The 13932-nt window shown below is 33.8% G+C and overlaps 1 protein-coding gene across 5 annotated transcripts in view; it reads right to left on the reverse strand.

Annotated features, from left to right (window-relative positions):
• LOC131695749 (uncharacterized) overlaps positions 1-13932 on the reverse strand; it is a 55656-nt gene that overhangs the window by 25472 nt on the left and 16252 nt on the right. The window lies entirely within an intron of this gene.

Consider the following 13932-nt stretch of genomic DNA (forward strand, 5'->3'; position numbering starts at 1 on the left):
AGTTTATCCATATGGAAGAATTTAACATTTATATTAGAATATGGTTTAAATATTGGTGCTTGGGAATATTTAGACATTTTTTTAAAACCTGCAACAGATGATACGAAGAATGGTTTTTCTACATCATGTGAGGTATTTGCAAATTTTGGATGAATAAATTTTTTGTTTGATCCTGTATCAATTAGAAATTTTAAAGGAGTTTCTTCATTACCATAATATAGAAAATATGGTAATGATGAATTTATTCTAAAAAATTCAATTCGGCTGAATTTTCATCAATTTCGTTTTCGTGCTTTGTTATCGTGCTCTTGATATTCAAGGCCACTGGTGTATCTCTCAAAAGAAATTCCATCATTACAACTTTCTTCTGTTAAATATGGAATCTGTTCAAAATATTGATTTATATCAGGATCTGCATCGTAATTTTCATTTGTCTCTAGATGAAACTGTTTTGACTGATGATAATTTTGAGGTCTATTTGCATAGTTAATATGGCGAGACCTAATAGACTGATCAACTTCCATCGGTTCTGGTTTTGGTAAAAATGGATTTTTCGTTTGAGGTTTAGTCTGTGGAATTAAATTTAAAGGAGGTTTAAAATATTGTTGGGGAAATTGTTGAGGAAATCGTTGAGGTGGTTTCGGAAACATTCGTTGAGGAAATTGTTGCGATGGTTTAAAATACGTTTGTTGAGGATTTTGTTGTCTAAACTGATATCTTTGGTTTATATTTTTTGGTGGCGCGAAAATTCTTGGAGGAATTTGCGGGGGTTTATAAAATTGATGTTGTGGATTTACTTTAGATGGAATTTTTGGAGGACCTGATGAAAATGCATCAATATATTTTGGTTTGATCATATTTTTCCTATATTCAATATTTTGGTACGTAATGCAATAAGCATATGCGTTTGCTAAAGATTCAGGATCATGATTTTTCAAAAACTTTCCCACGTCTCCATCGAGACCACGAATAAATGCGTCAATTGCCTTTCTATTAAACATATCTAACATTGCACGTGAAGCTTCTGGATGTGTATATTCAGGGCAAGTTTTGATTTGTCCAGCAATAAGAGATAAAAATTTATTAATATCATCGAAGTAAACATCTAGAGGTCTACCTCTCTGTATGCAATTCATTAGTTGGTAGTCCAAGGTGGTTAAGTCCCTTTTTTCACCGTAATACGTCAAAAGGGTTTTTTTTAATTAAATGCCAATTGATGTTGACATTTGAATTGACTAAAGCGTTGTTTGCCTCTCCTTTTATTTTTCTTCGAATGCATGTGCAAATAGCGTAAAATTTATTTTTTTGCTCAACCGTACTTTGCTCTGAGGGTTGGTACGCTTTTACTAAATTGTCGACGTCCCTAACCCAATTGCTCAATTCATCTGATTTACCATCAAAAGTTGGTATATCTTTAATTAAATCTGGTAATCTTTCAATTACTGATGGATCGGCAATTGATCCATCAGGATTTTGGTATGTTAAAAAAGGATCACTATAATCTATTTCAGCCGAAGAAGCGTTTACCGCTTCTAGCGCTGACAAACGAGCTAAAATTTCCACAATTTGTGATGAATTATTTGGTGCTGTCATATTTTTAATCTTTAAATTTTTTAAACTATCGATTAAACTTTCGACCTCAATTTTTAAAACACAAATGAATCACTTTTTTAATTTATCACTGTTCAATCACTATTCCTTTTTTAATTAGTATTAAATTACTATCTAGTTAAATTTTTATTGATATACAAATTGAAAATATTTAAAGATACTTATACTATGTTCACACTACAGAGTTAAAACACGTTTTAATAATTGGCAACAAGAAATATGTCATCAAGATAACGTTAAAACACGTTTTAACTCGTAGTGTGAACGTAGTATTACAATATACTCCTTATCATACTAACTTCCAACTTCTATCAGGGGAAGTGCGGTTGCTGTCCTTTATCGGGGCAATCACGTCTTGGGGTCAGGCACCAGAGTGACGTCCAATCCTTCCCGTGAAGTGACGGGATCCCTTTTTTCCGTTGCCGAGTTTTTAGCTGCCAATGGTGACTCGGGGCGTCCTTCTTCACAGCTGCTAGATGCGGTCAGATGGAACTTGTTTTCACTTTTTTCACTGCACTGTAGCGTCGTGACTAAAAAAACTTTTCACTCTGGTCCCTATTCGGGGGCCAGTTACATTTTACTTAATTACAATGAATAAAAAAATATAATTTATTGGAACTATTCACTACACGTTACAACTAAGACTGAACAATAATGTTCCCTATCGGCCTATATATAACCTCAGCCAGGCGATGTAACCAGCTGCGCTTCTCAGAACACCTGTTGTTGTTACTGTTTTCCTTAGAGCGCGCATGTTGTCGTCTAGCTCTGCTTCCAGTTAATTATCACATGTTGTCGTCTGGGAACGATGCGTGTGAACCAGCTAACTTTATTGATCTGATGATTAATTTATTGATATATTTGGAAAAAGTTAACATTTTCTCAAATACAATACTCCCCATATTAATCACTCTGAGGACAACCGGTTCAATCTGACATTTGCGTGCCGGATCAATTTGACTAGGGTTCGTCGCGGTGCGGATGTGGGCGGTAAATGGATTGTCCGCACCGCAACCGCAAAAAAATAATAAAACCGCACCGCTTACCGCAACCGCACTTTATTTACCGCACCGCACCGCGCGGTAATGCGGTAAATTTTTTATATTTTTCAAAATTTGTATTGAAAAATGGTTCATTTGTGTAACCATATATAAAATAAAATTATTCTTATTTACACGAAATTTAACTTTAAGAGAATCCTCAGAATGTAATTTTTAAGAAAAAATTAACTTTTGCATTTTCTATTAATACAATTCCGCACATTTTAAGGCAAACATTATACATTCAAAAACATTCTACTGCAGTAATAGGAAAACTTTTATTTTAGCAACCCTTCAGTTAATTGAAAAAATGGAATAAAAATTTAAAAAGAAATGAAGTATTTTTACCTTAAATTGTCATATTTTCAATGTTTTTGACATGGAATTCCAACAAAAAAAATTAAAATCGAAATACCAGTAGTTCTATACAGTAGCGCATATATTCCAATACAGTGAAATGAAAACATATTGCATTTCATCAATAAGAACGACGCCATATTTGACGAAAAAAATTCCTCTATACATTACATTTAATCAGGAGTCCGGTCTCAACCGCTACAGAACTATTGAACATTAAAAAACTGCAAAAAATGTATGATATGTAACATACAGCAGAAATGTTATTAAAAATAGGGTGTTTTATGGATAAAATATCCCAAAACTCTAACTTCCGCATTTTTCAAGAAACATATGTATTCTCATTCAGAAACTAAGATTGCTCGCTTTAAAAATGTATGAAGTGTAATTTTCTTAACGCTAGTTCGAAAGTTCTAGCATTTAATGTATTTTCCTCGAATATTTTCCCAAAGAGCCAATGGCAAAAACTTCAATCAAAGTGGACGGGAGTCAAACGATGTGGTATTTGGCAAAAATAGTTTCAAAAAAGCTACAAAATACCCTCCAGCACACGCGCCGTTGTATTTTGTGAAACACCTTCCGAAACTCTAGCGAAATCTTCTTTCAGCACCAGAGGCTGCTCATTCGGGGAACCATTCGCGCGAGTGCTGGAGGGTTAACTGAAAAATATTAGGACTTAATTTGGTAGAAAACTATCGTAAATTGGAATGGAAGTACGCGAAAAAAAGTTATGTAGCATACTTTTTGAGAAAGAGTCCAATAAAATTGACTGCATTGACTCACATTGAATTTACAGAGCAATCAAGATAGAAATACGATGTTGATGAACGAATGATAGAATAATCAGCCTAATTTGGACCTCTCCTAATTTTTGGACGCTGTATGAAAATACATGTGTATCCTTTACTGGCCTAATTCTCCTAATTCGTTTGGTTTGATGAAGATAATTATATTCTTTGGGTTGTGTTTAAGTCCCAGCATAATTAGTTAATCTCTAATTTCTTTAAATTAATCAAAATTCACAGTTGAAAAATTGATATCGGAAACGTTTCATATTTCAACGATTTCCAACAGAAATCAGTAGAAGTGATGCGATTTTAAATTGGATTTAAGAGTACAAATTTATTGTTTTTAAATGATGTAATAATTTTGTCTCTATTTGGATCTTGCATTTTATGAATTTGAAATGGTTAGTTTGTGAAGTTTTACTTAGAAGTATAAAATAACTAGTGTCCCAAATGTGTAGTAAAAATAATAGCGTCAAAATATTTCGGACATAGCTAGATTTTCTTTCGTAATAGCAGTCTGTTTATCAATTTAGAATAATCAAAATTATCACTTTATAATTTTTTTTTGCGGTGCGGTTGCGGTAAAACCGCGCGGTAAAAGCTCTTTCCCACACCGCATCTGCGGGAAAAAGTGTCTTACCGCACCGCAGATTTTGCGGTGCGGGTGCGGTAAATACCGCGCGGTTGCGGTAATTACCGCAACCGCGACGAACCCTAAATTTGACACGCGTTTTTCTTCTTTCCGCAGGTCCCGTCCCAGAGGTTTATCATCAAATTTTTATTTCTTTGGATCAGGCGGTTTGCATAAAAAAAACAAAAATTGGGACAAAAACAGTCAGATGATTTACACTACACCAGTGCCAGTGTGGAATATGCTGTACAATTTGGGAGAGAAAAGCTTTAAAATAAAAAATAAAAATCTGAACTTTAATATTCGAACACCATTTCTGATGTAAAATGCATCCCAAAATGAGGTCCAAACAATTTACAGTAGAATAGTTTTCAAGTTACAGTAAAAAAAGGAATTTTAGCTTTAAAATAAAAAGTGCGTTTAGTAAAATCCAACTACAGTGACACTATGTCATTCGTACACCTTTAGTGTGTATGTTTGATATTGTTTCATAAATGTTTGCGCTATTTAATATAGGTATTGTTTTGAAAAGGTGGTAGTAGAATCATCATCTATCATTTTCTTATCATTTGTAATCTAAAGTGTGCAAGTTTCCGTACACTACACATAAAAAATTATTACTTGGTGTGAAAATGGCACAATTTCATATTCGTACACTTTTGAAAAGTCAATTTTAAAACCTGTTATTTCTTTATTTTTTGTTTTACTTAAAAAATAGATTTTATGGCTACACAAAAGTGTTCATTGGTACAGTTTCTTCTACACTAGTTTAAGCAATTCCCTCAAATTAACATAATGGTTAAAAAAATAAACTAGCTGCCATTATGGGACGAAAACTAATTATTACTCACTAAAATGAAGGTAAATCACTTCATGAAATCTTTGAAATTGTTCAAAGGTTGCGTCCAACTATTTAAAATGTCATTAAAAGCTTTGATGTGACGAAACGTAGAGCAAATATTGCGAAAAACTTGAACTGTAAACAATTTACGATGAGGGATAAATGATTTTTAATTAGAAAAACCGATTTAATCCACCTAGCAGTGAGGTGAGACATTTCTTACACATTTCACTATTGGATTAGTTTGCAGAACTCACGAGAAATAGGCACCCAACTAGAGGTGGGATGAAAACAGTTTCTAGTCTTGCACGAATAAAATCTCGAATAAACTGAATAAATTATAGAAATCAACAAAACGACCGAAATAAAAAAGTAAAGCAAAAAATGAAACAATAGGTTTTTAAATTCAAAAAATGAGTAGAAAAATTAATGTAAATCAAAATTATAATATACGCGAATCAAATTAGATTAGGTTATTACATAAAAATTAAGATTATATTTAGAAATAGTTATAAGATTAATAGAATAAATTGACTCATACTAACAAATTGAATGAAATAAAACGAATGACTGAACATGAAATGCATAAAATTAAAGATATGAATAAAATGAATCGAATGAATCAAATGAATCAAATGAATCAAATGAATCAAACGAATCAAATGAATCAAATGAATCAAACGAAGCAAATGAATCAAATGAATCAAATGAATCCAATGAATCCAATGAATCCAATGAATCCAATGAATCCAATGAATCCAATGAATCCAATGAATCCAATGAATCCAATGAATCCAATGAATCCAATGAATCCAATGAATCCAATGAATCCAATGAATCCAATGAATCCAATGAATCCAATGAATCCAATGAATCCAATGAATCCAATGAATCCAATGAATCCAATGAATCCAATGAATCCAATGAATCCAATGAATCCAATGAATCCAATGAATCCAATGAATCCAATGAATCCAATGAATCCAATGAATCCAATGAATCCAATGAATCCAATGAATCCAATGAATCCAATGAATCCAATGAATCCAATGAATCCAATGAATCCAATGAATCCAATGAATCCAATGAATCCAATGAATCCAATGAATCCAATGAATCCAATGAATCCAATGAATCCAATGAATCCAATGAATCCAATGAATCCAATGAATCCAATGAATCCAATGAATCCAATGATTCCAATGCACAGTGGTCCAGATCGCTAATTTAGGAGGAATTTTTACTTTCTGACAAACCTGTATAATTTAGCCGTATCATGTCTTAGGATGAATTTGTGTACTTTAGAAGATGCTTCTTTTTATTGGAATAGTTATTAGGGTGGTTCTAATTTATCTAAAATACGAAAATAAACTTTTTACTGATGAAAGATAGAGCTCCACAGTCTTCCACAAAGTTGTAAAGTAACTAATTTTGAATAAATTTGTTGAACATATTAAAGCTCTATCTCTTTTAGTTTTTGTTATACAAGAAATTTAAAAAAAAAGATTAGGGTGTTCCTGAAAAAAACGTTTTTTTAGTATAACTTTCGTATCTTTTACTTTTTGTTAACACAACCTTTGAACAGCTTATTGAAAACTTCAAGCCGAGTATTTTTCTCCAAGACACCGAAGGTCTAACATTTTTCTTTAAAAAGTTATGGACACTTTTCGTTAAAAAAATAGCCTATTTCAAGGCTCAATATCGCTGATGCGGGCACCTAAAATTGAATTCTGTTTCCACCACATGAAAGACCATACTTATTAGTATATTTGAGCAAAAATTGGCGAATACGATATTTTTTTAAAATTTGCAATTTAGATTTAAAGTTTGTAGTTTTGCAGGTTCAACGCATTAAAGCATTTACACACATATCGTTGTATTATGAAAAAAGCCACTTTCAAATATCATTCTCTCATCGCAGCAAGCTTTGCATAAGTGAAACGACTGTCAAAAAAGGTTTCTGATTTTATTCGTTTTAAATAAAACTAGTAAATATGGATATTAGTCGAAGAGAGTTGGCGAATTTGCTTATTGCTGGTAAAAAGACAGATGAACTGCTTAAGTTCATTACAAGTAGTAATCCAAATGTAAAATTGAGACTTGTTAATGTTCGAAAGAAATTTTATATTTTGTTAAAACAACCTTTGAACAGCTTTTAGAAAACTTCAATCCACGTTTTTTCATAACTCTGAAAGTCTAACTTTATACTTTCAAAAGTTATGGAAACTTTTCGCTCATAAATAGCCCTTTTTCAAATGTCATTATCTCTGATTGGGGCAAATAAAAGTAAGTTCGGATTGAACCATAGAAAAGAGCATACTTTTAAGTATATTTGGGCAAAAATTGGAAAATATTATTTTTTTTAAGCATGTAATTTTAAATTTACTAACCAAAGTTTTAAATTTTATCGCATAGCGACATAAAAGAAATTGCATAAAGCCTTTGTATTTCCTTTTCTGTTTTGCTTACATATCAACAATACAGAATGTGTTCATTAAAAATAATTTGGCTATGACAACAATTTATGATTTATATAAGGAGAATTTATTCAATGCCAATTAATTCAAAAGTAGATGCATTGCATTTTCAGGTATATCCAGCGGTGCTCGTTGAATTCGACGTTTACATTTAAGAGAAATTATAGGATCTGATGAAACAAGAAGTCTCTTGAAAACGTCATCAAGATTGACGAGTCGATCGAATTTGCGTGCGTGGAATTCTCGGAATCTGCGAATACTTTTATTCCTGGTTTCCTGAACTTCTTCACTGCACATACCTACTGGCAGCATGTTATGTTGAATAATGCTTCCTCCATGGACCAGGAGTTTATGCACGGTTGGTGAGAGAGCGTACCAACCATACAGGCGTACATAAAGCAATCGTGTATCTTCGGCGTAACTCCGGTAAGCATCCGCGTTAATTCCCAATTTGCTGTTGATGATTGTTAATAGCACATACATACGTTCTAGCAACATTTCGTCCAACCCGGTTTCTTCTGCAACGACATCTCGGTTTCTGAAAAATTTTCGAGCTGTGTTACCATCGTTAGAATTTCCGCCACCTGGCAAAGGTTCGCTAATACGAAGACCTAAACGGTCACGTAACGCTTGTCGAATTTTTATTTGTCGTTCCTTAAGCTCGCTGGTATTTTTGCCTACGCGCCAACGCGGTTTTGCTAGAGCTAAACGGTAAGCAATATTCAATAGTAACTCCATTGCTCGTATTAATGCATGTAAAGGCGAAAAAACATATAAACTATCCGGTGGATCGCTGGCTTCCAGTAAAGGATCATTCAATCGCTTTCCGGAGCGTTTGCATATATAACACGCTTGAGACGGTGTGCCTGTTACGTCATTCACTACCTTCGTATCAACCATGGAAAATATGAAGCTTGAACTAATCGGAATCTTGCGCATATTAACATTTACTATAGTCGGGACTAATTCATCGATTTGCTTTTCATCGCGGCAACTTCATCCTTTGTTAGTTCAGGATTTTCCTTCTTGAAAATTAATTTTACTGGTCGGCACAGGGATACTGAAGATGGAAAATCATTATTCCAAAGAATGCAATCTCTTGACTCATCTTTCCGGCGACTAACTACACGTAAAGGTACTATAGATAGAGCAAATATATGCGAATCGTTATACTCGAATAGTTTCATCTTCGTCAACGCACATTTGCTTGTATCTATGTTCAAGTGGAAAAGAGACTGTCAGTCAAAGTTTAGAAGAAAAATAATGTTGCCTACCGGGAATGGTTGCTGCTCCCATCGCAGCCCCACTTAAAGATAACAAACGTATTATCCTCAGGATGCAGTGGTAGAACTCCAATATTCAGAAACGAGATGAGTCGTTCCACGGTATGGTTAACAAGAGCTTGAAGGGGAACATACGCACAAGAAGGCTGAACAGAAATTCCTGAAAAAAATTGTTGATTCAGGGACGAATCTTTGAGAATAGTACATACCGATCGGATAGCATAGTTTCTTTTCTTCTACTATTTTATTATACGCGGGATAAATGTCCAAACCCTTCTGCATAACTGAGCTGCGTATGTTTTGGTACTGCGCCTTAGAAAAATCATTTTCACAAATAAATCTAAGTGCCTCCTCCGCAGTAAACGCTTCTGCAATCGGGACAGCCATAGATCCTAAATTCTCTACGGTAGATCTGACGGGACTGTTCGACAATCGTTCGATTTGTCTGCCAACTAAACGGAAACCAGTAGAATTAGCGTTGACGGCTGACGCTAAACCAAGTTCTTCCGTGGAATACTTATCGCGCAACTTTCCTAATCTTTTTATTTTGGCTCTGCGACATATTTCGGAAAATGGTTTCCTCTTTCGGCCTTTACCTTTACCTTCGACTTCGAATCTTAGCTTTCCTTCAAGCCACACAAAATTTTCCAGCTCAAACCGAATTTGCGTGCGCTTACTCCGAATCCACAACCTTCTAAATTCCAACATGAAGATTTTTATTTTCTTCCGAGCACTAACAAGTCTCAATTTTACATTTGGATTACCAGCAATAAGCAAATTCGCCAACTCTCTTCGACTAATATCCATATTTACTAGTTTTATTTAAAACGAATAAAATCAGAAACCTTTTTTGACAGTCGTTTCACTTATGCAAAGCTTGCTGCGATGAGAGAATGATATTTGAAAGTGGCTTTTTTCATAATACAACGATATGTGTGTAAATGCTTTAATGCGTTGAACCTGCAAAACTACAAACTTTAAATCTAAATTGCAAATTTTAAAAAAATATCGTATTCGCCAATTTTTGCTCAAATATACTAATAAGTATGGTCTTTCATGTGGTGGAAACAGAATTCAATTTTAGGTGCCCGCATCAGCGATATTGAGCCTTGAAATAGGCTATTTTTTTTAACGAAAAGTGTCCATAACTTTTTAAAGAAAAAAGTTAGACCTTCGGTGTCTTGGAGAAAAATACTCGGCTTGAAGTTTTCAATAAGCTGTTCAAAGGTTGTGTTAACAAAAAGTAAAAGATACGAAAGTTATACTAAAAAAACGTTTTTTCAGGAACACCCTAATCTTTTTTTTTTTTAATTTCTTGTGTAACAAAAACTAAAAGAGATAGAGCTTTAATATATTCAACAAATTTATTCAAAATAAGTTACTTTACAACTTTGTGGAAGACTGTGGAGCTCTATCTTTCATCAGTAAAAAGTTTATTATCGTATTTTAGATAAATTAGAACCACCCTAATAACTATTCCAATAAAAAGAAGCATCTTCTAAAGTACACAAATTCATCCTAAGACATGATACGGCTAAATTATACAGGTTTGTCAGAAAGTAAAAATTCCTCCTAAATTAGCGATCTGGACCACTGTGCAATGAATCCAATGAATCCAATGAATCCAATGAATCCAATGAATCCAATGAATCCAATGAATCCAATGAATCCAATGAATCCAATGAATCCAATGAATCCAATGAATCCAATGAATCCAATGAATCCAATGAATCCAATGAATCCAATGAATCCAATGAATCCAATGAATCCAATGAATCCAATGAATCCAATGAATCCAATGAATCCAATGAATCCAATGAATCCAATGAATCCAATGAATCCAATGAATCCAATGAATCCAATGAATCCAATGAATCCAATGAATCCAATGAATCCAATGAATCCAATGAATCCAATGAATCCAATGAATCCAATGAATCCAATGAATCCAATGAATCCAATGAATCCAATGAATCCAATGAATCCAATGAATCCAATGAATCCAATGAATCCAATGAATCCAATGAATCCAATGAATCCAATGAATCCAATGAATCCAATGAATCCAATGAATCCAATGAATCCAATGAATCCAATGAATCCAATGAATCCAATGAATCCAATGAATCCAATGAATCCAATGAATCCAATGAATCCAATGAATCCAATGAATCCAATGAATCCAATGAATCCAATGAATCCAATGAATCCAATGAATCCAATGAATCCAATGAATCCAATGAATCCAATGAATCCAATGAATCCAATGAATCCAATGAATCCAATGAATCCAATGAATCCAATGAATCCAATGAATCCAATGAATCCAATGAATCCAATGAATCCAATGAATCCAATGAATCCAATGAATCAAATGAATCAAAAGAATCCAATGAATCAAATGAATCAAATGAATCAAATGAATCATATAAACCAAATGAATCACATGAATCGCATGAATCAAATTAATCAATCGAATTAAATGAATCAAATTGATTTAATTCATCCAGTAAATACAATGAATCAAATTAATGAAATGGATCAAATGAATAAAAAGAATGGATGAACAAAATAAATAAAGTAAAAAATAAATGAAATGCATAAATAAAACAAACGAATCAAATAAACAAAATGAGCTGAAGTGATAAAATGAATAAAAAGAAGAAAATGAGCAGAATTAAATGCATTGATTAAAATGAAAAATTGAACAATGGTAAAAGGTTATAAAGTAATATAAAGAAATAAATTGAATCAAATAAATTATTTGGATGAAATGATTAAAACTGAAAAAGTAGTCAGATTTTAATAAATGAAGAAACTGAACAAAATGAATAAAATGCATACAATGAAAACAATGAATAAAATAAGTTAAATGAATGATATGAGTAAAATGCACAAACAGAATAAACTGATCAGAGTGAATCCAAAGACGGAACGAATAAAATAAGTAAAATGAACGCAGATGAACAAAACGAATAAAAAGGTGCGGAATGAAATAATTAATTAAAACGAAATGGTCATATATTTGAAGCTAAAACATTTTTGAATGAAGAAAATGAATAGACCGGATTGTACGAATTTGAGAACCATTGCATCAGAAAGTTTTGAAATGTTTTTGATAATCCCATCTTCCGAGAAAAGGCTAATAAATATGCAATAGACTTTCTAGGGCTTCCATCTTTTTTGGTTTTATTCTTTTTGTTTTCATGCTTCTTTACTTGACGGCGTCGTTTTAAAATTTCTACTTTATTGTTGGACCTTAATTAGTTATCAGGAACCTGGAACGTTCAATTTGCTTTGGAATTCGAAGTTTACTTTTTGATCACATATTCCCAAAAAACAGATTTATGTACAGAATAGAATTTACTGGTCCAGTATTTTAACGCGCAATTGAATATAGTAAAGTGAGACAAGGTCACATGACAGGGAGAATGCGATTCGTGAATGAGACAGGTAGATATTTCAAAGTTTTTATTTGCATTGAAGTAAATAGTGTGAAATGTCTAGGCTATGTCGATAGCATAAAAGCCGTGCATTCAGTGGATTGCAATGCAGTCTCTTTCCATTCATCCTAATAGCTTTCATATTGTTTCGTTCGGAATTCTCGTGTAGGAAAGGAAATATGGTTAAATAAGTCCTATACAGACCAATACTGTGAAAAAGAAATGGTTCAAACTACTCAGTATATCCAGATATGGACGACGATAAGTTAGAAGACACATTGTAGTTGCATCCCCCATCGAGAGTGGGTACTTTGGGAGATTTCTTTCCCTGGATCTAATTAGTGGATATTTTTGGTCTTTGATCCGTTATTTTTCATGAAAGTTCGTACCAATACAACGAATGTGCAGCTGATACAACTCATGGTTCATTCGCCTGCGCAACGTTCCGTCTTCCATCTGCACGCCACCATAGATGGTACGCAACACCTTTCGTTCGAAAACTCCAAGGGCGCGTTGGTCCTCCACGAGCATAGTCCAGGTCTCGTGGCCGTAGAGGACCACCGATCTAATCAGCGTCTTGAAGATAATCAACTTCGTGCGGTGGCGAATTTTGTTCGACCGGAGCGTCCTCCGGAGTCCAAAGTAGGCACGATTTCCCGCCAAGATCCGTCTCTGAATTTCTCTGCTGTTATCATTGTCGTCGGTTACTAGTGAGCCCAAATACATGAATTCGTCGACTATCTCGATTTCGTCACCGTCAATCCGAACTTGGGTGGAATGTTCACATTGTCGTCTCTAGAACCTCTTCCTCTCATGTATTTTGTCTTCGAAACGTTGATGGCAAGTCCAATCCTGCTGGATTCAGCTTTCAGTCTTTGAGCATATATTTCATTCAAAATTCAATAGAGATACGAATAGTTTAAATATCGCACGTGGAATGTCTCTTTTGGAAATTTTCATCGTCAAACTTTCATATTACCCAGTTAAGCCAAATATTTTTCTGATATAGCCATGAATTTCCTTAATTATAGTGTAGATACAGGCTTTGAATACAATTGAAATAAAGTTGAGTTGATGTAGCAGCAGACAAAAAATAGTTTTGTTTTCTCAAACCTTCGCAATTACAATTAATAAATATTTCAGATTGGCAGAAGATCTTATCACACAACTTAGAAATGGATACAGAAATAGCTAAATAGATGCGATAGAAGAGAGACAAAGAGAGAAAGAGAGAGAGAGAGATAGAGAGAGAGATAGAGATAGAGATAGAGAGAGAGAGAGCGAGAGAGAGAGAGAGAGAGAGAGAGAGAGAGAGAGAGAGAGAGAGAGAGAGAGAGAGAGAGAGAGAGAGAGAGAGAGATAGAGAGAGAGATGAGGGGGGGGGGGGGGCGTGTGAGGAATGGCAAATGATGGTTAATGCAGTTACATTATTTTTATAGGTATATTATTATGATATATTGA

Source organism: Topomyia yanbarensis, unplaced genomic scaffold, assembly GCF_030247195.1.
Source record: "Topomyia yanbarensis strain Yona2022 unplaced genomic scaffold, ASM3024719v1 HiC_scaffold_51, whole genome shotgun sequence".
Classification (NCBI taxonomy): domain Eukaryota; kingdom Metazoa; phylum Arthropoda; class Insecta; order Diptera; family Culicidae; genus Topomyia; species Topomyia yanbarensis.